The following is a 25704-nucleotide window of genomic DNA, read 5'->3' on the forward strand; positions in this document are numbered from 1 at the left end:
GCAGAAGCAGCAACAACACTGTAAGCAGAGGCCTTACAAGGGGCACTCCTTACATGGTACTTTCTGACCAACATTTCATTTTCTAGGGATCCAGAATATTCTCTCTTTCCTCTGTACCTTTATAAAAATCTCTCCAGGCCAAGACTCACCTCATCAAGAAGCCGGACTTGGAAAAACCTGGTCAACAATGTCCCCTCCTTCCTCTCACTACCAGGTTTCATTTGGGACCTAACTATTGATTCTCAAATGGGGATAGGACTTTGAAGAACAGAACTGTCTACAGTTGAAAAATCCTCTCAAGTGATTATGACATATTTGTTCTCCCACTTTAGAAAACCTGTTGTAGGCCTAAGTACCACATTTTTCTTGGGTCCTTAGGAGATAAACTTCACAGAACAAAATTTTTTAACCAGCTAAAATTACCAGATAATGTTGAAAATATTAGATCATCTCTTTAACTACTAGAAGAATGTTTCCAAAACAAATTATACATTTACCTGCATTATTATAATTAATGTTAAGAGCAACTTACATTTTTCTTAACACCCTGACACATTATAACAGGTATCATTATTATGTGGTAACACTGCAACTATACTTTCATGTACAACTGAAGTGTACTGGATGTTGTTTTGAAAGGCTTTATTTTGGGGGGCTTTATTTAGATTTTTATGATTTTTAAAAATCTCCTCTCTTGTCCTTCTGTCTACTGTTCACAGAATTCTCCAGAGCAGATTATACAACTAACACATGGTAGAGTGATGTCTGAAAAGGTCTTAGGAAAAGCATGAACCAAGAATTTTATACCCAGCTAAGCAACTGTTTAAGCATGAAGGCCACAGTATTTTTTGATATACAACAACTCAGAGGACATTGTCCCAAGAATGCTTTCTTAAGGAGTTTCAAATTTAAGTCTGAGGATAAATTTGAGCTGAAGAAGAGAAAAATGAACAGCAGCAAGTGGCAGTAGCTTTTGAAGTCATCCAATTTTAGTATAAAGAAAAAAAAATCAAACCTGTGGTCATTATGGTAATAGAACCATAAAACGGAGAAGTAATAAAACTACCAAAACTTAAATAAGAAGGAAATGGTAGTGGATTATATACTGATAGTCTCTCTTTTTAGAACTGGGGATTCAAAAGATATCATATATAGCTAATAACAGAAATAGAAGTATATTCAAAGATATTAATAAAAATATAATCACCCAAAATTGTGAAGGCAAAGACAGGAGGGAAGGCAAGGCAAAGGAAGTAGAAATCTACCGACTTAAACACCACATACAGAATAGAGCCAATATATTTTGTCTAAATAAATACGAGCACACAGAGCACAAAAAATGTTGACAGAATTAGGCCAAATGTGTCTTATAATTATAAAAGGAATATCTTTATCCATTGAAAGAATGTAGTCACTTGAAAGCAAAGTAACTACATGTAGCCCATAAGCATGTAAGAGATTCACTTAAAACAAGGTGATTAGGGAAGGGGGACCAAAGGTTTTCCAGGAAATGCAAATAAAAGGAATTTAAGGGTTATTAATTAACACGAGACAGGTCAATTCAGGGCCAAAAACATTCAACAAAAACAAGACATTCCATGATTCCATGATGATTCAGAGTTTAACCTACTGAAGATTTAACAGTTGTGACATCTGTGAATAAAATAGTGTAAAATTACAACTGATAAAGCAAAAAGTATAGGAAACACAGGTGATATATATAGAATGATACCCAACATAGAGGATTTTTTTTTCTCCAGCTCACAAAAGAGCAAATGGACTGGAAATAACCATGGCTCACCTTAGACCTAAAGAACAAGATTAACAAGGTAATTGATACATATTTCTATCAACTATAAACAAGACAATAACTCCTTGTGAAGTAATGATGCAATAGCCACAAAAAATTAACTTGTAGGTAGGCCACGTAGAAAAATTCAGTAAATCTCTGCAAAATTTAACAGTACAGATACACAAGTTAAAGAGGAAATAAATATAAAATTTGAGAATGCTTAGAAAATACATACAATAAAAGTTCTGTTAAAAATGTTAAGAAATAACTAAACTCAGATTTAGGAGAAAATGTACAGTCTTAACTTTTTGTGTAATCATAAAAAATAAAATTAATGAATGATAAATACCCAATCTTACACAAGAAATTTGAGAAACAGCAACAAAATGAAATGAAGCAATGCAAAAAGAAATGGTAAAGAGAAATGAAAAGCAGAAAGTTAGAATGCAGAGCTGTTGAAGAATTTTAAAATACAAGAGATCCCTTTCTTAAAAAAATAGAATAAGCAAGCAACAAACACAACCAAGAAAAAATGGGAGGCACATACATATGCAAGGTGAAAGGAAATAATCTCAAGAACTTGAGATAAAAGAAATAGACTGCTATCTTTCTCAGCCATTTGAAAATAAACGTGAAACTCTGCATGAAATCTATAGTTAACCAGAAAAATATAATTTGCAAAAAGTGAGCTAGAGCAGGAGAGACACTAAGAGGCAGAGGACAGAGGATATTCAGGGCAGTGAAAATATTCTGATGTTATAATGATGGACATATGTATTAATACAGTTGTCCAAACCCAATAAATGTACAATACCAAGAGTGAACCCTAAGTGAACTATGAACTTTGGGTGATTATAATGTGCCAATGTAGGTTCCTCTCTGGTCTAAAATAATAAAATAATAATAATAATAATAATAATAATAATAATAATAAAGGAGAAGGAGAAGAAGAAGAAGAAGGTACCATTCTGGTGAGTGATGTCAATAATGAGTGAGAGGCTATCATGTGTGAGGGCAGAGAATTATATGGGGAATCTCTACACCCTCCTCTCCATTTTGTTGCAAATGTAAAACTGCTCCAAAAAATAAAGCCTTTTATAAAAAACCCTGACCTAGATTGAGAGAATCTATAATTATCACAATTGGTGAAAATGAAATTGAGGAAACACTAGGAGAGTGATTTCTCCTCCTCACCCTATCCCCCCAACCACTGCCTTATATCTTCGAAGAAAACAACAATCTTAGGTAATTCCCAGGTGAAAAAAAAACTGTAAAAATTAAATAGCTCCAGTACTGTACTAAATTTCAAAGTGCTAATACCCTCAATACTATTTAAACAGTTCCAAAGCAGAGAAAAAGAAAACAAAATCCTCTGAACTATTTAAGATGGAGCCAGTGTAATATGCATGCCAAAATCCCATGAAATAGTCTCCCAATACAACCACTCATCAATAGCACGTGTATTAAGGTAATACACCTTAAATACAACTGAAACATATTTGTTTAGATCTACACCAAGTTGTTTATTTAATTTGTATGGAAAAATAAATGTGCACAAAAGGGAAATTTTAGAAAATAATTCTAATAAAGATAAGGACACAGTGAAAACTAGTCTTATTTTAAGTCTATTGCTATTCAAATATTGTGGTTCTCTTGCACAAAAATATAGATCAATGAATGGAGTTTAGACAAAAATCCAAACACACATGGGACCTTAGGTTATGGCATATGAGGCATGTTGAACCAGCAGAATGAATGGCATTGAGACTATTGAAGAAGCCATCCAGGAAAAAATTAAGGGTAGATATCTAGCTCGTATCAAAAACTCTGGATAAAACCACTAGAAACATTTAAGAGAGTGTGTGTGCATGCACAAGCATTTGTATATTTGCAATGAGAAAAGATTAATAGGTAAAAAAAATTTTTTTTCATATCAAGCCCATCAGTAAAATGCCTTAATATAAATGGTAAATCAGGAGAATAATATTTGCAAAATCCTATCAAAGAGGCATCTTTTTCCAATATGGAAAGATTTTCAACAAATCAGAAGACGACCAACTACCTACGATAAAGTGGACAAAGAAGACAGGCAGAGTTCCTAGAAAATGAAATAGATATAACCTTCAATGCTCTTATATTTACTAAAAAACTGTGTAAATTAAAGGTGTACAGAAAGCATTTTTCTTCTATCAGATTGGTGAAGATCTCTAAGTGTGATATACATACGTGAAGAATTATCTTCTACACTCCAGTGGGAGTGGACATATAGAAATCTTCCAACAAGGGCAATTTAGCCATTTTTGTCAAAAATTTTAAAAATGTCCACACCTTAGGCCCCAGCAGTTTTACCCAAGAATTTATTCTGCGTAGTACTCACCCATTAGCTCAATGGCATGCACACAGATATGCTTTGCATCATTTATAATGGCAAAAGGTTCTGAACAACATAAATTTCTATCCATAGGACAATGATTAACTACATTACATAAATCAAAATAAAAGGATATTTGGTAGCCCTTAAAAAGGAGCTCCAAGTTAAAAACACACACACACACACACACACACACACACACACACAGGTAGCTAACAGGGAGTCTTTCGTGTTTCCATTACTGCAAAAACCTTTGCCAAGCTCTCGTGTGAAGGCTCTGTTTTTTACTTCAATATCTGCCATCAACAAGTGAAAAATGTACATTACAAAAACCGCACTCTGATAGATTGGTCTTTCCCGTCAGAAGAGGTGTTAGAACTATGGCTTGTTTTTCAATAAATTTATATGTCATAGCTGATTTTATGATCATGAGCGTTTTTAAAATCTTGATGCATGTTATAAATAACCAGAAGTGCATGTCCTTAATCACATATACAACTGTAAACTCCTTGTTGATAAGAATTTTATCACCTTCAACTTGCTGTTATAAACTCTAAGAGAAATGATTCTGAAATTTACTGCATTACTATCTTGACGATTTATTTTTCAAGTCAAGGCCACCACTAGAAACGAAGGCACTTTAGAGGATCTATGTTGTGTATTCTCAAGAAAGGTGCTGCATGTTGATGGCTTTGCACTTTGCTTCTAAGGACTTAACGACCAGAGAAATTTCTTTACACTTATCATTGTATTTGAGTAAATCATCATTATTGACAGATTTAAACCTCAAGGAAATCTCTAAATGGAAAAAATACAGCTTTAACCAAAAAATAAGTTTTATTTTCCATTAAACTGGATCATTAATGTCCAATAAGAATAATATAAATAAGGGAGAGTTTGTTTTTTATGAATTTCAACCCAGAATTTTTCAAATGAACTGAAATACAGAATGCAAAGCCAGCAAAAGATTATGTATACACAGTCTGTCCTAATACTGGAGTGATTGATCACCACTGGTTCTGCCTGGCCCATTACTGCCCAAGAAGGTTCAAGCCTTTGGCCAGTAGAATCAGTACTCAATTCTCCTTTATTAGCTCATTATCCTATTAGGACAGAGATTCAAACTTTCAAAATGATAACAAGATCTTCAATTAGGTAACTATTGGACGATGACATACTTTCATTTCAACAGTTTAGAAAGGACCTATTCCATATCAGGCATGGAGCTTGGTAGACAGGAGTAATAACCATGGCCTATCCAGCAGAAAGTCTGGTAGGAGAGATAGCAGGCCAATCAAGTAGTCAGTATGATGTTAAATCCGGAGAATGGAGAAGCAGCCCCAAATTGTCATAATGACCAACGCCTATCATTTATACGGTCCTAGCAGCATTTCGGTGCTGTCTCCTGGAATCTCCGTAACACCCTGAGGCTGGCATCCTCAGAGCAGTCACTGGCAACACTGAGCCCAGGGAAAGCTGTATCATTCATTAGATCATCGTGGTAATGTGTCTGGATGCTTGTAGGTATGAGTAACCACACTTGTCACATAGCAGCTTCCTATTTTAATTACTCTTTCTTGCTAACTAGGTGCCAAGCTCAGCACATATGCTATCAATATGTAAATGTTACACCATTTTATATGGTGTCATTAAAGATTTTAATTTTTTTAAGTGTTTGTACTCCTTTAACTTTGGTGCCTTGGGACACACCCCTGCTGACTCTAGAATACATGTAACTCAAAGTAATGTCGCAGCTGAGCCCAATGAGGACCAGGGATGTCCTGCCACTTACCATAGGGCTCTGACTAGAAGCACTGGATGACAGACTTGCACCCTGGGTGACCAGATTTTGAACTCCGTACTTTTTCACTACAACACCTCCCCTAAGGAGCAATTCTAGACTTCCCAATGTGATCCATCAAGTGCAGAGAGCACTTTCCTTTTGTCTTGTACTTTACCAACCTCATTTGCTTGCCACACAATCTAATTTAGGGCGTTTCCTTACAAATTCCTTTAATGTATTGTAATTTGAGGTGTATATAGCCATGTTTATACAGAAGGCTGATTTTAAAACATCAGGAGTAAATCTATTTGAACTGTGAGAGAGACCCTATATGGAGAGGCAGAGGCGAAGCTCAAACCTTGAACAGCACACAACTTTAGAGTTTATCATCCTGGAGTTCTCCAAAGAAATGTAATTCTATTTTAAGTATACTTGCAGAAAAACAAGTTTCAAATTGTCACTTCAAATACCTGCATATGCTTTAGATTTCTTATCCAGGGATATTTCACATTCATAATATACATATACACTTATCATTTTCAGGATTTATAAGTACGATGCAAAAACGATTCTCCTAGAATAAACACCAAAAGACACAGAGTGAGCCATCCAGTGCATTAGCTCAGAAGGCAGAGGACATGCTACACTGCAATCACCAAGGGAAGCCAGAGTTTGAGATTCTTCCTGGACCCCAGTTTCTTTGGTCTAAAATGAAGTAATTGAATTAGGTATTTATACAAAGGTACAGGAGTGCTGATTCGAAGGGGCACATGCACCCCAATGTTTATATCAGCACTATCGACAATAGCCTCAGTATGGAAAGAGCCCAAATATCCATTGATGGATGAGTGGATAAAGAAGATGTTGTGTATACATACAATCGAGTATTACTGGGCAATCATAAAGAATGAAATCTTGCCATTTACAACAATGTGGATGGAACTAGAGTGTAATATGCTAACAGAAATTAGACTGAGAAAGACAAATACAATATGCTTTCACTCATATGTGGAGTTGAATATACAAAACAGATCAACCTAAGGGAAGCAAAAATAATATAAAAACAGAGGCAGACAGATTTAAGAGGCTCTTAAGTACAGAGAACAAATTGAGGGTTTCTGGCAGGGTGTTGGGTGGATGGATGGGCTAAACAGGCAATGGACATTAAAGAGGGCACTTGTTGGGATGAGCATTAGGTATTATATGTAAGCGATGAATCAGTGGATTCTATTCCTGAAATCATTATTATACTGTATGTTAAGTAACTTGGATTTAAATTTAGAAAATAAAATAAAATAAAATAAAATAAAATAAAATGAAGTGATTGAGCTAAAGGATATGTAAGGCTTCCTCATACTTAAAGATGCCTTGAGTCCACGGTCATTTTGCAAGCCAACAAACTTCAGTTAATCACAGGTCAAAATACATTTGCATGGAATGAAACTCAACTGTCCGCACCGTCTTTTAAAATAATCTAATTGAAGAATGCTTCCCCCTACACACAATAAGCACCAAGCCAATTTTACTCAAGAGGTGAGCTTTCCTTTATATTATTCTAGGAATCTTTACTTGGCTTGGGCATTTTCTAGAAACTGCCATTATGGATAAGCAGACAAAAGCTAATCCCCCTTCTAGGAGAGATTTTCATTACTCCATATTGTTTGGCTTCTTATCCCTAGAAAAGGAATTTTTCCCAACCAGTTTTACTTTGTCCAAAGAATATTGTGGCAAGGTTGGAAAGCACTGCCATCAAAGGAAATAATGATATGGTCTAGAATTCAAAACCCAAGTTCCCTTCAAGCTGGTATAAGCTACACAATTCTGTCTACTGTTACTAATGATACACACCCATCCAAAAAGCATTATCTTCTATTATTTTTTTTATGTTGCCAGATAGTCTAAAAACTTATCCTTGTTACACACTACAGGAGTTATTTTACTGAAAACCTAACTAATATTTTCCAGATACAGTATTATCCTCAAATGAGTCACCATGCAAAGGCTTTATCAAATAACCTTCATTTTAAACTGAACACAGAATACCTCTATTTGTGCAGCAGCTGTATTCTCTTTCCAATTATGTAGAAAATGATACATAGAATGTGTGTTCAAAGTGAGGACAGCAAGTTTAGTTTATAAACAGATGCACTGACCAAAAATCTGTCCTAAATGTTTGCTGTCCATTCATTCATTCAAGAGGCATTTATTGAGTGCTTATTACATTCCCAACTCCACTCCTCACTGCTAGGGATATACACATGCTAAGATAAAACAGACAAGATCTCTGCTCACATTTTTTTCAAGGATACCAACACTAAACAAGTAAAAATATTATTTCAGACAATTACAAGCATTTAAAGAAAAAAATTTTAATGTGATAAACAATTTGGACAGAGTTATTTTGGAGGATATTCATAGGCCATCTCTCTCTGAAGGAACATTAGAGTAGAAACCTTAATCAAGAGAGGAAACCATCCAGGAAAAGCTTCTAAGTATTGTAAGCCAATTGCAAAGACCCTGAGGTTAGAGTGAGCTTGATTCAGTCTGAGATTAAACCTTTATACCTAATACATTTATCAATGTATATTTTATATTATTTTACCTATCTAATAGTTCAAATGTATTAAAAATCAAACTTGAAACAAACCTGAAGTATTTCCACCGAATTCTGGCATCCTGAAAGACATAGGTTGCTCTAAATAAATGCGTCTCTAAATGGCTACACATTAACAACAATTACAGAGCAAGTAAAAAATATCAGTGCCCAGGCCCCACCCAAGATCAATTGGATCAGAACCTCAGTATATTTTAAAAATCCCTCGATGATTCTAATATGCAATGAGAAGTGAAAGCCATCATTCTAAATCAATCTGAAAATTGCCTTATTCTAGCAACCAGACTGTGTTTTGGGGTCCCTCACTCTAAAGTCAACCCTAGGTAGACTTTTGTTAGTTCAGGTACATTGGGAGTTTAAGAAAGACCCTAGTGTGTGTGCTGGTTGAGAATGTGGGTTCTGGAGTCAGATCATTCCTGGTTTGAATATTCTCATCAGTTATTGAGACTTGGGCAAGTCATTGAATTCTTTAAGTCTTTGTTTCTCTGTACAAATTAGGAGTATACCACCAGCGTCTACATCATTCTTCATTAGCTGATGTATATACAGCACTTATCACTGCACCAAGTACATAGTAAATAAGTAACAACTATGATTATTATAATTAAGTGAACAACCTAGTCTTTTTATGTACTAAAAAAAAAAACCCAAATATAATTCCTGGTTTTCAGGATTCACATTTAAATGCTTTAAAAAAGAACTAATTGTGATTAGGTTGCTACCCATATAATACTGTGTAATTATTCTCTTAAATGCCTTTCAAATCATGAGTAAGACAAAAATGTAGTTTTATTTCTAAATTACTCATCACCATACTTAGGAAAACTTGCTATAAGCATTCTTCAGGATCCTTAAGAGACTTGTACATTTATTTTTAATATGGGATAGGGAAAATTTTACCCTCTTGAAGATTTGCAGATTTTCATGAAAAAATGCTCAAGGTCAGTTGTGAATGCATTCCAAATTGCTTTCAAAAGAAAAATGATGAGAGCTTGATGTAATAATGGGCATCTTCATGACAACCATTCTCCAAGACGGAATTACTTGAAAGTACTTAAATCCTAACCATTGATATAGATAGCTTTCCATGAGATCGTGCCTAACCATGTCCAAGTCCAGTCTAATTTCCATAAAGCATACTTGATTAAATATTTAAATGTTCCATGTCTGCTTCCTTCCCACACACATGCATGAGCAGGGGCTTCCCTGACTGCAATGATCCATGCTGAATACTTAATAACTTTCTTAGACTCTAGGTTTATTTTCCAAACATTAATAGAAGATGAAAAGCAGTACATTATCAACAAAAAACATAACACCTACACAATGTCAAGGGAACATTTTGGTTTGCTGAGCTAACAAATGTTACTGTTCTGATGGCAAAGAATATTTTTGCCTAAACAAATTGCAAAGTATCATAACTATATATCAGATGCAAATTACAATGAATGTGTCTATAATGCTATCTAAACATCTTTAAAACCACGACTTTTTATTTCAGAAAGTTTTAAAGGCTATAGCTATCAATTTCAAAAGATGTTAATCTCTACAAGTGTCTGTCCTACAATCACCTGAAGATGCATCATTCATCCAACTGTTGCCTCTTTCACAGTATGAGAATGAAATTAAGCCAATGGCACTAAGTAATCTTGTTAGATACAATGATATCAATTAAAAACTGCCAGTCAAAGCAAAGTCATTCTCCTTTGTCATCAATGTGTATTTTTTTCAGAAAGTCACAACTCTGATCAAGTTCAGTAATCAGCCAGTCTATTGGTCTAAAGATGCTTTGCTCCATCGTTATTAAGTACTATAGGAAGCAAAAACTATAGACTTGTGATAGCCTAACATTTAATGACACTTCACATTTGAGTGCAGATGGTCAGTAATAAAAGGAATTGGGTTTAAATATGCTTTTATCATTCTTTTGTGAATCAGAGGAATCAAGTAGTTTAGCAAAGGACAATCCAAGCTGAAGAGCACATAGACAGATTGTTGAAAGTGAAATAATTAAATTATGCAAAAACCATGAGGACAGATTGTCAAAAAATTTCTGCATTTGGTGCTACAGAACACTTGACTGGGTTAAATGAGGTTAATACAACTTGCCATTCAAGAATGGTAATAAACTTTTCTTATTCCAATCTCATGATAGTATCAGACCTTGAGCTAGATTACATGCAATCTTAAAGTTGTGACATAGGTATTAACAGTCTACTCTAATATAGAAACATGCTTTCCCAACCAAAGAAAAGGCCTTGCTATATTCAACTAACAAAAACTAACACAATTCGGTTCTACATATGAAATTGAACTGGCCATAACTTTGTGGTTGTGTATTATTACTAGACAAATTATTAGACATAAGCAAGCATTATGCTTTGCAGATGATGGTACTTAACTACTCCCAACTCAGTGCAAATCAGTTTCGTCTGATGATCGGATGAAATATGAGGTTTCCTACTTGATGACAATTTATTGAGCAATAAGGTGACTCTGGAAAGCCAATATTCCTCTTGAAACTTAGGTAAAATTATGTTTCACTCTTCCCTATCAAGTTTACTTTCTGACTTACTGGTCTTAGTTTTGTAAATATGCTTCAATTTAGTTTTAATGTTTCCTTAGGAGGAAGTTCCAACTTCTTTCACTAAATCCAACCCCTTCTCCACCTCCTGGTTATCTCTGCTTTGGCCTCAACTTCTACCCTGCCCAACACAACACAACACAACACAACACAACATCCTTTACTACAGAAATAACCAAACCTGAATCCATAGCTAACCTACCTGAGCCCCATGGACCCTAAAGCGTCAATGAAATGCTTTTAGAGATACAGGACCCCCTGAACCTGTTTTTAACATCTGTGAGTATATGAGTACGTGAATTCTTTTTAAAAGAGGACTCTTTGTGGTCAAGCAGTCCACAATCCCAAGGAGAGGAAGAAACAGTCTAATTTCTGTTTTCTATTGTGTTACATTCTTGAATTTAACCTTGGCTTTGCAGAGAATACATTAGGGACTTTGGAAGGTTGGAAATCCTCTACAGTGGTCAAACTAAAAAGGAACAGCTTCAATAATGCAGACTCCATACACAGCCACCGAGAATCTTAGTATCTAGTACCATAGTAAGGAAGAGGTGAAAAAGGGAGCCTCTGGTGAATCAAACTCTAGGGAAAAAGTAGGGTTTTTTGTTTGTTTTGTTTTGTTTTTGCGGGGTTGGAGGGAAGGTTTAGACTTTAAGGAAGATATAGCATTCCACGAAAACTTTTTCATTTTTTTAAATGTTTATTTTTGAGAGAGAGAGAGAAAGAGAGAAAGCGTGCGTGCGTGAACGGGGGAGGGGCAGAGAGAGAAGGAGGTTCCAGGCTCTGAACTGTCAGCAGAGACTCAGATGTGGGGCTTAAACTCATGAACCACCAGATCACCACCTGAGCACAAATCCAAAGTCGGACGCTTAACGACTGAACCACCCCGCCACTTCTCCAGGAAAATTATTTCAAAAAGAGACGTTTAGTAATTTAAAACATCACACAGAGATGAGTGAAATACCTAAAGGCTTGCTATATTCATATTACCGTTTATATGCAAATGCCAGAAGAGCTTTCAAAACCACCTTATTAAAAGGAAATAGCTGCTTTGGGGATTAGAGTAAGATTAGTTCATAATAAAATATAATACTTCTGACTTTCTAGTAACCTACTGTTCTCTTATCTAGCATACAATTACAACGGACAGTTATGACAATGGACAAAGGACAGAAGAACACTGTATACTGAATCATTTCTACTACCATTCTTATGTATTTTATTACATTCTTATTTAGTAAAATAGGCATACTTTATATAACACAAATAGCTTTCCACAGTATTAACTGAAATACTTAATTAGCAAGAATGCAACTTCTCTCCAAATATGCAAAAGAGTCTGAAAATAGGAATCCAAGTACATAAATGGAATTGTTCAGAGGAATCATTTGAATGTTTTAACTCAAATGTTTTGCCTGTATCTTAATTTTCTCATTTATTATGTTTCATTCATTTATATATTAATCATTCATTTAATACTTACTGGGCTAGGTTTTGGGGAGATAAAGTAAATAGAATTTGGTCTTTAGTGTAAAAGTCAGGGGAAAAAAAAAACCTATTCCAGAAGGGTTTGACAAGCACTAAGGTAGAGATGTGCATATAGCCTTCCTGTAGCCAAAGGAGGAGTATATATGTTAGGTTGCGGGAGTGGGGGGTATCAGAGAAAGTTTCCTTGGGAAGGTGATACTTCACATAGGTCCTACAAACAGACACAAAGAATTAATACACCCGGCACATTTAGGAAATGTCATTTTTGCTACTTCTGAAAAAAACGTATACAGGCAGTAAAGTCAAAGAATAAATGTTAAAAAGCTCAACAGGGGCCAGGTTACAATGGCCTTATGTTCACGCTAATTAGATGACTCCTTGTTGAAAAGGAAATGGTCATCTAATGAGAAACTTTACCCAGAGCAGCGACATGACCAGAGCAGCGTCTTTAAAGACAGATTGAGAAGGATATGAGCGACAAGAGATGCAGATCTGTACCAGAGCAGGGGCAAGGGTGAGACACATTGGTTGAGATTGACTTAGGAATGGGAATAAGATTTGGTGGCTGAATGGATAGAACAAGGTTAACCGAGAAGCCTCAGTGTGGTGGGTAAAAATGGTACCATTTACCAGACAGGCAATGTCAGAGAGGAAAACTTGGAGAAGGGTGATGGCGAGTTTGAATTGTGTGTGAAATGAGCAAACTGAGGTAACAATTAGACAGCTGTACATGTGTCTGGAGACCAGTAGAGAGGCCAAAGGAAGAGATTTAAATTTGGGGATTATCAGTATAGATGCATCCATTGAAGTCAGGGACCTGGATAAGTACATTTACAAATGTAAGAAAGCAGAGGGTCAAAGGCTCAATCCCAGAGAAAGACACTATTAAAGGGATTAAGTGTCTGAAGAGAGATTTATCAAGGTGGCAGAGATAACATCTAGAGAGACCATACATCTTGGAAAGCAAGATTCTGGAAACCAAGGAGATTTTAAGTAGTAGAGAACTGTCAACATTGTTCATCAGAGAATCAAAAATCTATCACTAAGCTAAGTTACCAAGTCACTGACCTGAACCCTAACTCTACTGGTGTGTATCTATAATATCAGGCTTCTATTATGAGCAACATGGGTACACAGGCCACACATAAGCCTGAAAGCAGGAGTGCTGTTTTCTACTTGAGTTTTCTGCTTTTCTGCCACTGCCAGAAGAAACTCTCAAGGACTTAGCTGAACTAAGGTTCAGAAGTACCAGTCAGGACTCTTTCCTTCAAGTCACAGATGCCGACCAGAACCCGCTGAAGTGCAAAGCATGCTGGGAGAACTCATGGGATCAAAGGATGAACTCAACAAGCAGGAAGGCAAGAACCGGACAGCCTCAGGGCCAACATCCAAAAAGGTAATTCCCAATTTCATCAGCTGGCTGAAGGGCTACTTTATTTAAAGCTAGCCATTTGCCCAACAGCCCATTCACTGAATTTACTTGTTGCTTGTAACAATTTGAAATGGTTTGCAGAAGTTCATATTAAACGGGATAGGGTTAAGAGCTCAGGAAAAAATTTATGCTGTGTTTTAATTGACCAGTTTTTTTTCCTTCCTTAACAGCACTGTCAAGAGAGTCCAATTGGTCCCAGATATCCATTGTTAGAACTGAAGGGAGCTGGCAGAGGACGAGATAGAGCCAACAAATCCCCAGCTGGAAGAAGGAAGAGGCAGTATACGTCACAGCTGGTGCCGTGGACGGATTGGAGGGGACATGGGTGGGTGCAGAGGAGAGCCAGAGGTGGAGACCGAGGGTAAATGAAAAGGGGAGTAAAGGAGACAAGGTCAGACAAGCAACTGTTTCAAGCTAGGAGGAGATCACCAGTGATTTTAAGATGATGTAAAGCAGGAACGATGAAATGTACTGTTCTCAATTCTGTCTCCCTCTCAATAAAACCAGGAGTGCCAGATAGCATCTGAGACCAGATAACCATATGTGTTGAACTTTTTGGTTTTGTTTTTAAACATCTAATACATCCAGAGATACTTACTAAATAACTGCTTTGACTCTTTGGAAGGAATTGCTTTAATAGTCTCAATTCTTTCATGAGTAACCCTTCTGCTTATAGTTAATTCCAGAAAGTTTCCTATTCACTGAGTTCAACAATTTACGAAGTTGCATGCATAGGTAATAATAATCTGATTTTTCTTGTAAACAAAATAATCCACTAAAATTAAAATTTAATGTATTCTCTCACATACCAAATCAGACTGAGCAAATTATCCCTGGGTCTAATTAGCTTTACCAACAACACCTGTTCACAGTGATACCATATGTTTATGACAAGAACAATCAGTATAGATGAGCCTCAGAATGAGACTGCCTGGGTTCCAGCCCCAGCTTTACCACTTCTCAACTGTGTTACCTCAGGCAAGTTACTTAATATTTTATCTAGTTTCAGAAGCCAACAGTGCAACAATAGTGACCTCATGGGGTTTATGATGATTAAATGCATTAAAATACACACAATGCTTTTAGGACAGGGACTGACTTACAGTAAGCACCATTCAAGTGTTTGCTATTATCTTTCTTATTTTTATTGTTACAGTGGTAGTTAGTAGGGATGGGAAAAAAGCTGCCAGACTTGATTTCTGCCTCAAAGTGGCTTGAAATTCATGGGAGAGAGAGAAACTATCATGCACGTACATAGATACACACGGACATTCTCACAGCACGTAGAGTGGGACTCTGTGGCAAATGCAGAAAGTGTAGAAAACTGTACTAACAAGTTAGGAGGATTCCTCACTCACCAACCTTTCTCTCTGCGCTCTATTCCCCAGACCAAAGAAGAAAGAGCTCCAAGGGCAGCCTTAAATTCCATGGGTTTGCGTTCTTTGTGGTGAGAGGGTACCCTACCCATGCCTGTCCCAAACCTAACAGGCAAGAACCATTTGTTTCCAGAGCCGAGCCTTTCAGGGGAGGAGGAGACTCAGTGAACAAGCAGTTTGTGAGGGAAACTGGCAGGTTGATGCTGAGCTGGAATTGAGCACAGTGAGAAAGTCCTTAGGGGAGGTTGACACCTGTCTCCCGGAATGTGGGGTAAACATAGGACAGAACCTGGTACCTATTTCTGGGCTGGAGCTATCAGAAGGCAGAAAGGCCTTCAAAGTATGTCAGCAGGTCTTAAAAGGATTAAGCTCATAATACTTGTGAAGAAGAATGGTGCGGCAGCCCCCTTCTAAAGTCCCAGACGCCGTCATGGGGGCACAGAAGAGAATTCCTATGATTTCTGTAGCCCCACAAGAAGGAACAAGGTGGGGGGGGGGGCAGAGAAAGAGCAGCAAGAAGTGTGGAAGTACCATCTTCAAGAAGGAACTGGAAACCTAGTCTTCCAGATGGACTCAAAGGATTCTAGATATCCTCCTCCGCAGTAGTTGTGAGCAACTATACTCACCAACAGGGGGATCAACAAAGCCCTCACTACCCACCCTCCCATGACCTTCCCATACAAATGCAAAACATCTACACAGAGACCATTCCCCTCATAGAGCATATACAGAGCTAGAGAGAAACAAAAACAAAAACAACAAACCAAACAGCCTAGTTCCGGTAAGCTCTGCTTCTACTATTCCTCTCCCTTCCTTTCCAAAAGAGTAGACCTTGAAAGGGAAAAGGGAATGAGGATCTAGAAGCCACACACCCCCCCCCCCCCCCCCCCACTTCTCACCAAAGTCCAAGTGGCCAAGATCATAGCCCCTATCTGGAGAAAGGGAAGAGAACTTTGAATCAGACATGACCTTGGAGTTGCAACACGGTTAGACTAATTATAGTAACTCCAAGTGACCAGAGAGTTAGAGTTACTGCATCTGGTTAAAATGGACCAGAAAACAATAGGTTGAAAGCTGTGACTAAAGAAATAAAAATATGCTTTTATGCCGGCATCTTCTTTTGAAAGGGTCTTGAAGACAAAAATTAAAAGGACTGATGGGCCATGGATGTAGTGGCTAAAAAGTGAAACTTAAATACATCTTTGATGATCTAAAAGTAAACTTAGCCATATCATCAAGCATAAAACATTTGGAAATTGACTATGTAAGGGAGTGACAAAGCAAAATAATGGGCTTCACAGACTGAAGTCTCATACAAATGACCTGGAACCATTCACTGGAAATTGATTAAAGGCATTATAGAAAATTACCTGGAAATATCCCAGGTACTGTCGATACCATTTCAATTTCTTATTTTGTTAGAAAAATGCGGTAAATGGTAGAAGGGATTCAGAAACGCCATTTACTATTCCATTCTTATACTTACCAAGAATCAGTGAAGTTGGTCTCCAACATATAGAGACCAACTGGTCCACAAACAAAAACAGTCAAGGAAGGAAGGATAATTTGTTATAGCTAAAATTTCAAAAATTTGAATCAAGTTAAATATGTGATATATTATAATTTAAGATTAAAACACCATTTGGGCTGGTAGTCTGTGGCTGGAATAAAAGCAGTGGAATTTTGAAAAAGACATCTTCATTTTAGCTGGACCTACTTTAGATAGATAATTTCCCCATCTATTTACATTATTTCCATCCTATGGCTTTCTTTAAGACCACTAGGAAATATGAGGATATACCTTTTATTTAAAATTCACTGTCATTTTCCTCTAGTATCCTCCAATTTTGTACTAGCAGACTTTAAAAACACAAGGGTGAACTTTCCACAGTAATACCCACGTTGTCCATATAACCAAACAACCAAACATCTCCTGTACCGCACTCCCTCTTCAAAAACAAAAAAACAAACCCCAAAAATCAAACCCACAAGTCTTTCTCTCATGACATATTTTTGATTCTTCGTAGAGATTGCTTTTCCACATGATAACAATGCATTCTTAAATTCAACAATCTCATATTGCATGTAACTAGCAGTTTCCAGAATCCTAAGAACCATAGACTCATGGCTCAAGTTCCAGTTAAAAACTCCCCAGTAATGTCACCTCTTGTACAACTCGAGTTTTTGGGTTTTTTTTTTTTAATGTTTTCCCTAATGAGCTATGAGATTTACCTGACTTTCCCAATAAACCTATTATGGAGGGAATCATGACAACGTAATTTAAAAAAAAAAAAATCTAGCAGTGTTCTAGTTGCATTATGCAGAAGAAAAAAATTGAGAAATTAGAAAGGGTAAGTGGAGGGCAGGATGTGGGAGAATAAAGGAAATAAAACAATAGTTTTTATTAGGTACACAGTTATCTTACCAGCAGCTAGATAACACCATGACAAATAGACAAAGGAATTGTTTTTGCTGAAGCTGAAAATAAGTGCACTATGACATACTTCTTTTAGAGGAAAAACCGTTATTATCATCTTACAGAGATTACAAAAATGGATTGCCAAAAACGTTACTTTAATAAGCAAGGAAACCAAATTAAGACATACCACCCATCACTGTACTCTCTTTAGCGATATTATTTGTCTGGCTTTGAAGCCACCAGACGCTTCTGTTTCCAAATGGCATATGGCCTACACTGACTCTGAAGAGGCTACTTATCTGCTGTCTCTCCTTGTGGTCTATTTTTCACTCATTTGTACATCTTAGTATCAGGAAGGAAATCAGGACGGATCTTATGCTATCCATCCTCTCAATGCAGCCTCCCATTCCAGTTGGGTGGAGGGGGTAAGGGTGCAGTGACTAGTGCATGAACAACTGGAGTTGCAGGGGGGGTTAGTGAGAGCCTCACTTCACCATTATGTGTAACTCCAGTATCTCCAATACTTTTCACACCTTGACCTTCTTTCCCACATGGATTATCCTGTGCCACTGGCAAGGAGTTACTTCCTGGGATGTTGGGATTATTTCAACAATAAGATCACTCTTCCTATTTTTCAATGATCACATACTTCCACGTCTACAAGAAACGGTCTTAAATGAGAGATGATGTCTGGTTCAAGCTCCAGGCACACTTTTTGTTTGCATCTGATGTATAAGAACATGCTTCGATGACACAAAGAAAGAAGCCAGTTTCTAGTTTTTGCTTGAAATTAGCTGCACTCCCCAGACATCTCTCATTTTCCTATAATTGACAAAGGAACTATTTACCCACCACAAGAGAATACAATGAAAGAGTGGAGATGAATGGTAGCATTCACTGGGCTTTTCCACATCTGGGACACAATAGGGGATAGTGAGGACTGTGGTCTATGGGAAATGAATACGTGTACGTGTGAAGAACTGCTACTAAGTCCTTCCTGATTTCTACATTGTAGAATGGGCCATCTGATTTTTTTATTTTTTTTTAAAATAATTATTTTTTTTTGAGAGAGAAAGAGAGAGAGAGAGAGAGAGAGACAGAATGCGAGCAGTGGAGGGGCAGAGAGAGAGGGAGACAAAGAATCTGAAGCAGGCTCCTGGCTCCAAGGTGTCAGCACAGAGCCTAATGTGGGGCTTGAATTCACAAACTGCGAGATCATGACCTCAGCCAAATTTGGGCACTCAACCGACTGAACCACCCACATGCCCCAGTCTGATTTTTTTAAAGAAAACCTAGAATGCTTAATTTTTACATGGAAGTTTCCAGTCTTCATGTATTGACTAAAGAATAACTTTTCCAAGTAGTGTGCTGTCCAAATAAAACAGATCTGTGAGTCTTATGTGACCTTCAAGCCTCCAGTTTCAAGGCTTGCTCTTCATGTTCACCAATGGCAGGAAACAGGACCCCCACAATTTATTCAGTGTAAGAGGAGATTGGGAGATGCAGCCTTGGACAGGAAGAGTATGTAGGTGAACGTTACTGATATGCAACAGACAAATGATGTGCAGAACGTGGCCATGCATACAGATCAAGGGTGGATCAGGGCACCAATTGAAAACTATGGATAGAAAGGGGGAAAAGAAACTATTCAGAAGCAAGTCCCCTATTCACATGTTCAGTTGCAATTAAACAAACATTTGATTCCTTCACTGATGTTGTTAAAGCTATGATATTTTCTCCCATTGGGATAAAAGGCAGGGAAGAGAGATATATCACATGGTGATGCAAGAATCCAAACTCAACCTTTATTGCTGATTTTCTAATTTTGGGTGGCAGCTATGGAAGAGAATGGGGGGAGGTACACAGCAGAAATAAGAGGGAACAGGCCTCGGAGGGAAAACTCAAGGTGGTCAGCTTTTGAAAATGTTTCCTAATATTCTTTCCATTAAATTAATGAGTTGGGGGATAAGGTGATAATGGCCAATGCACAAGGTTACAGGAGACAGAAAATGCAAAGATAAAGGGGTAGAAGCTGAGCGGGTCAGAAGTGTCTAAGGCTGAAGAAATGGAAACTCCAATATTTTGGAGCAAGAGTCGAAATTGGGGAGAAAATGTGGACTGCTAAGCCTGTGAGTTAGGATATGCTGCAACACTCTGAGTTAAGCCGAGCTCTTTCATCTTGGGGTATTAATCTTGCAAAGAAGTTCTATTCAGCTTCATTTCTTTTTCATTAATAAAATGAGCCTTTACTCTGTACTTACTATGGGCCGGGAATTAAGTCATAGTTTCTGTCTCTAAAAATACAATGTGTTAGGGGATAGAGACAAAAATACAAACAGTACTGAAGTGGAGGAAAACATTGGGCTATCTGGGACAAGTACCCAAGGGTGATATATACTGCTGCTCAGGCTGTGAACTGCACAAATCCAGGAGGTGCCATTCACATACAGTGGAAGCGGTATTCTCTGGAACTCCGCGATGTGGCAGTTTCAGCATCTGAGACTAGTTTGGGGCCACAAAAGGCTTTTGGAGGAAATCACTCCTGGACTCATAAAAGCTCCTGGATAGAGTTAAAAAGTAGAATTTAGCCATACAGAAATTGGCTGGGAAAGAGAAAGGGAAGAGGGAATAGGCAAGATCTTATTCCTGTACAGGAACTTAGAAAAGGAAAAAAAGAAATAGAATAAATGCTTTTAATAATTTCATCATTGGCATGCTTAAAGGACCCTTGCCACCAAATAGTGAGTCATATATTTAATTAGGAGGCCTCAGAGAAAAACAATCCAAGTTTCCTCGTTGTAACTCAGATTTACTGAACGTGATGTACATGAAGGAATTTTCTAAACAGATTATCTAAATAGACTGCTTCTCACTTCACAGAAATGGACTGATACAGGGTGCAGCCTAAGAAACTCAAAATTACAAATGGTGGCAAGTACACCATACCTGGTACATAGAGATATCTTAAGGGCAAAGGCATTTTGTAACAAGTAAATGGGCATGAGTAAAAACACCATGACAGCTAGTAGGGCATTCACCCCATCCCAAACCACAATATCTGCCCCTCCTTGGAAAATCTTCAGACTGAACCACCCACTTGTCCATGATGTTCTACTTGACTTTTTGTTCTCTCTTCTTAGCTAGCCTTTACGTGCGACCTCTCAGAACTGCATTTTCCACAGTGCCTTGAACACCAATATGCACCATGAATATATGCTGCTGCTGAGTATGAATAAAAAAACACAGCTCCACAGGCCATTTGAGGAGAAGTGAATGGTAACACCATCATGTGCAACAGAGACCAGGCATCCTTTACGAGTGCTGTCAGTAGGTAGGATTCTTTAAGTTTCCCAGAAAGAAATCTACTCAAGCTGAAAAGGATTAGTGAGCAGCACAGACTTTCCTCAACGTTTTATAGTACAACTGGAGAAGGAGAGCACACCCTTCTCCAAGCACACTTTATGAATCCCTAACTTGACATGTTTCTTTCCTTTTCCTCCAGGTCCATCACCCAGCCTCCTACTGGAACTTCCCATGTTCTGGGAATACACGGAGGCAGTGTATTCATCGTTTATCTTGGTCTTTCTTCTATGCCTTCAATATTTCTACCTCTTTCTCATGCATTTAACATTGCCCCAGACTCTCCGAACTTCTGCACGCACTGTTCAATTGAAAAAAAAAATCCTCCTGTACCAAACACCCGTATTCCTCAGTAAAGCATTATAAAAGTAACTTTTCCTGGGGCACCTGGGTGGCTCAGTTGGCTAAGTGTCGACTTTGGTTCAGGTCATGATCTCATGGTTCTTGAGTTTGAGCCCCATATCGAGCTCTGTGCTGACAGCTCAGACCCCAGATCCTGCTTCAGATTCTGTGTCTCCCTCATTCTCTCTGTCCCTCCCCGACTCATGATCTCTCATAAATACATGTTAAAAAACTTTAAAGAAAATAACCTTTCCTAATTACAGAATAATATGGACAACTAGAGAAACAAGTAATAAACGAGGTGTACTTTGAATCGATGGAGTTCAGGACACGCTATCCTAAGATATGCACCTTAGCATATGGGGTACTTTTAGCTGAAGGGGTCCGAGAAAAGAGCAGAAGCAGGCAGGTCACTGATACAACGTCTCCCCTGGAACAGGACACAAAATCCTCATGTGAGGTATCATACTTACCTCACATTCTTTGACCTATGATACTTCTTTTTATTTTAAATGTTTAAGAGTGGGGGAGGGGGAGAGAGAGAGAGAACCCCAAACAGGCTCCGTGCTGTTAGCACAGAGCCCGACGAGGGACTCAAACTCACAAACTATGAGATCTTGACCTGAGTCAATACCAAGAGTCGGACGCTTGACCAACCAACTGAACCATCCAGGCGCCCCTGACCTAAAATACTTCTATGTGGCTACACACTCTTCATCAAACCTAGCATTAACAAATACTTAGGTTTAGGGGTGCCTGGGTGGCTCAGTTAAGCCTTCGACTTTGACTCAGGTCATGATCTCATGGCTTGTGAGTTCGAGCCCCACATCGGGCTCTGTGCTGACAGCTAGGAGCCTGGAGCCTGCTTGGGATTCTGTGTCTCCCTCTCTCTCTGCCCCTCCCCTGCTCATGCTGTTTCTATCTCAAAAATAAACACTAAAAGAAAAAAATTTAAGAACACTTAGGTTCAACTATTTCTTCAGGACTTCACTTTCTTGTGAAGGTTCTGTATCAAGTACAACTTCTATTAAATCCATTTGTAAGCTTTTCTCTTGTTGACAGTCTGCCCAGTTTAGTTTTCAGAAAGCAGCCAGGGAGCCTAAGAGGCTGGAGGAAAACTTTTTTCCTCCCCCACAGAACACATACGAAAAGGGAGTACATTTACCTCCTAAGTCTTCTATTTGGTGGTGAAGAAAGAAACAAGTTGTACTTTGCACAAGCGCTCTTTTCTAAAAATGTAGTTGGGATGGACAGCCCCTGCATTTGGAAGAAGACTGAGCGGAGCTGAGCTGTGTACTGATGGAGGTGGTTTCTTTGTGGGAAATTCCATGGGTGGGGGCGGGGGGGGGGCTGTGGGAGACAGATCACTACGTGCCAGTAAAGATCCTTCGGAGGCCAGCACATCACAAATCACCCAAACGTTTTTTTTTCTACCTTAGTCTAAGGTAAGAATGATATTGAAATGGCTGCAGGATAGCTTGAGTCAACTTTTAATTTGTTTTTACATGTACTGCCTAGGAAGACCAATTTATTTCTTGAAATTACTATTCTTACTTGTGAGCTTTTACTTGTAAAAAGACAACAAGTTTGATTAGCAAATAATTGACCAGATCTGGGCATTGGTTTGCATTAGAAATTGCTAAAAATAAAGTCATACCACACTCACTGCACTCCAAGATAAACCAGATCTCAGTAATCATCTGCAATACAACATACCTTCTATGAAGGAAAATATTTCAAAATCTGGGAAAGTGTTAACTGACTTTGCATGTGATTACTTTAGCACCAGACCAAAAGAGTATGTTTCTACCAGGTTGTATTTCTTCCTCAAAAATTAAAATAAATTTGGAAATTAAAAAGCATCTGAGGAAGGAATGCCAAAGGAGAAAGGTCTTCGGCAAGTGTAACTAATTAAATCACAGACAAGCAAAAATGCAAAACATTGTAGGAAACTTAAATTGAAACATCAAGTAAGGTCTTTGAAAATGGTACTGTAATTTTGGAGAGAGATTTGTGTTGATGTACATTTGGGGGCATCGTGAAAATATAGCTGAAATGAAAATGTACTTGCCAGGGCACCTGGGTGCCTCAGTTGGTTTAGCGACTGACTCTTGATTTTGGCTCAAGTCATGATCCCAGGGTCATGGGTCAGCTCTGTGCTGATCGTGGAGCCTGCATAAGATGATCTCTCTCCCTCTCTCTCAGAAAGGGGAGGGGGGGGAAACAAACAAAAAAATTGGGGAGTGCCAAAAAACTAGGGGGGAAAACTATCAAGGATAAACTTTTTAAAAACACTCTTTAGAATCTGAAGAGTAGACAAGCAGCCATCAGGTAAGAGAAGAGAGTGCAGGACTATTGGACAGAATCGGGGTTCAGCAAGGTTAGCAGCCAGAGTCCAGGGGCATAAAAAGATGTTACTGCTGAAGGTAACCGAGCCATTGGGTGAGGACCACACATTCTAGGAGGGACAGAGGACAAGTATGAGAAGACTAAGGGACAGGCGAGGCCAAGCACAAGCTGTTTTATTGTCAGACACTGAGAGCTAGTCCTTGTAAAACTGGCAGAGGAGGAGCTGGGGCTATTGGGAGCCAAGGAGGGCCCTGAAAGGCCGGGAGCAGTCACAGGAGAACGGCAGGCAGGCGAGTTCCGGAGACCTGAGGGTTGGGGAGAAGAGCGCTGACAGGAAGGAAGCGACAGATGGAGGTGAACGTGACCAAAGAGGCAGAGCATCTCCTGCCAGAGTGAAACAATCTTTGCCATAAACGTGCAAGTGAGGGAAAGCAGGAGTGAGAGTCAGAGAAGAGAGGTACCAAGCAGCCTCTGGGAGAGTTAGTTTAGGCTTGCACAAGAGAGAAGTCAATGGCCTGTGGGGCGACATTCATCACCAAACTAAATTGGTGTGAATGTGGATGGCCTCGGCGTGTGTGATTCTATGCTTCTCCCCCATGGAGCCTAGCAGCTGAGCCTAGCAGCTGAGGAGAAGAACTGAGAACACTAGCTGAGACAGTTTAAGTGTTAGCAGTGCATATGGGGAAACTATGAGGCAGATCACAGGACAAGGGAACTGTGGGTGGAAAAATAAATCTCTAATATAATGAAGACTGGAGGCTAAAGAAAGGCAGGCGTGTGATGAGCTGGAAGGCAGTCAGTGATGAAGATGCCACAGACAGGCTGGAGTGACGACTGATCTCTGTGGTCGCAGGCCCAGAGGGCAGTGTCAGAGACTGAGAGGACCGGACAGAGATCTCTGAAACAAGACAGCACTAGATGTATTCAGGGCTGCATTGCTGGTGAAGCGCATCTGAGAAGCCATACAAGTCAGGTGAGGGAGGAATCTGATTGGCTTTTGACATAGAAATCAAAACCATCAAATGGTAAAGTACGTGAGTAGAATTGGCCTTAAAAATCTAAGCCAGGAGAAGATATGAAAAGCAATCAGTGATTTTACGGCATGCAAAGAAAAATACTTCTCGAACACACTGAATGCCCAAATTTTCACTCAAATTTACACACACACACACACACGATTCTTGTCATTCATGCATTAGGAAAACCTAACTTTTCCCACAAATACTCAATTACAAGAAGATGCAACTCATCGTTTAAATATCCCAGAAGTTATTCAACCCAGACCCCAATGTTCACTGAGTGTTTAGATTTTTAGCCTTGCTTCCTCTGACTTTGGGACTAGCACACTGAGGCTTGGTTTTTAATCACATAGAAGTGTCATAAAAGGTTACCCTACATTGACTTTTATGAGGTTTTCATTTTGTTTGCCTTACTTTCCTTAGGCTACAGAAAGACTGTATTTTCAAATAATCGAAAGGGTAGTTTAAAACAAAAATGCTTCTAATGAACCTGCCTCTGCCAACAGATGTTTTATATTCAACCAAGATAGGATCTTCAACTTAGAAGAAGCGTAAGCATTATTCATCTTGGTAGTTTTTGGAATTTATTTGCTTCTCAGTAAGATTTTTATCGCACAGCCACACTGTACAAAGAACACAACAAACTTACACAATGGCAAACGTGGCAATGCGGGAAGTGAGACTTACCAGGTATCACTGCATTTGAAAAGACTAAGACTACTTCAAGCAGGAGTTCTTATGCCTGTGTTATAAATATTTGCAATGGAAAATACAA

General features: G+C 38.4%; 1 protein-coding gene and 1 long non-coding RNA gene across 6 annotated transcripts in view; one reads left to right on the forward strand and one right to left on the reverse strand.

The window, feature by feature from the left end:
- TRPM3 (transient receptor potential cation channel subfamily M member 3) overlaps positions 1 to 25704 on the reverse strand; it is an 805281-nt gene that overhangs the window by 524269 nt on the left and 255308 nt on the right. The gene's annotated exons all lie outside the window — the stretch shown is intronic.
- On the forward strand, positions 12459 to 14606 carry LOC122474336. The gene is made up of 2 exons (XR_006294894.1): positions 12459 to 14028; positions 14235 to 14606. It is a non-coding gene; the product is annotated as an uncharacterized LOC122474336 (long non-coding RNA).

The sequence above is a fragment of the Prionailurus bengalensis genome, chromosome D4, assembly GCF_016509475.1.
Source record: "Prionailurus bengalensis isolate Pbe53 chromosome D4, Fcat_Pben_1.1_paternal_pri, whole genome shotgun sequence".
NCBI classification, from domain to species: domain Eukaryota; kingdom Metazoa; phylum Chordata; class Mammalia; order Carnivora; family Felidae; genus Prionailurus; species Prionailurus bengalensis.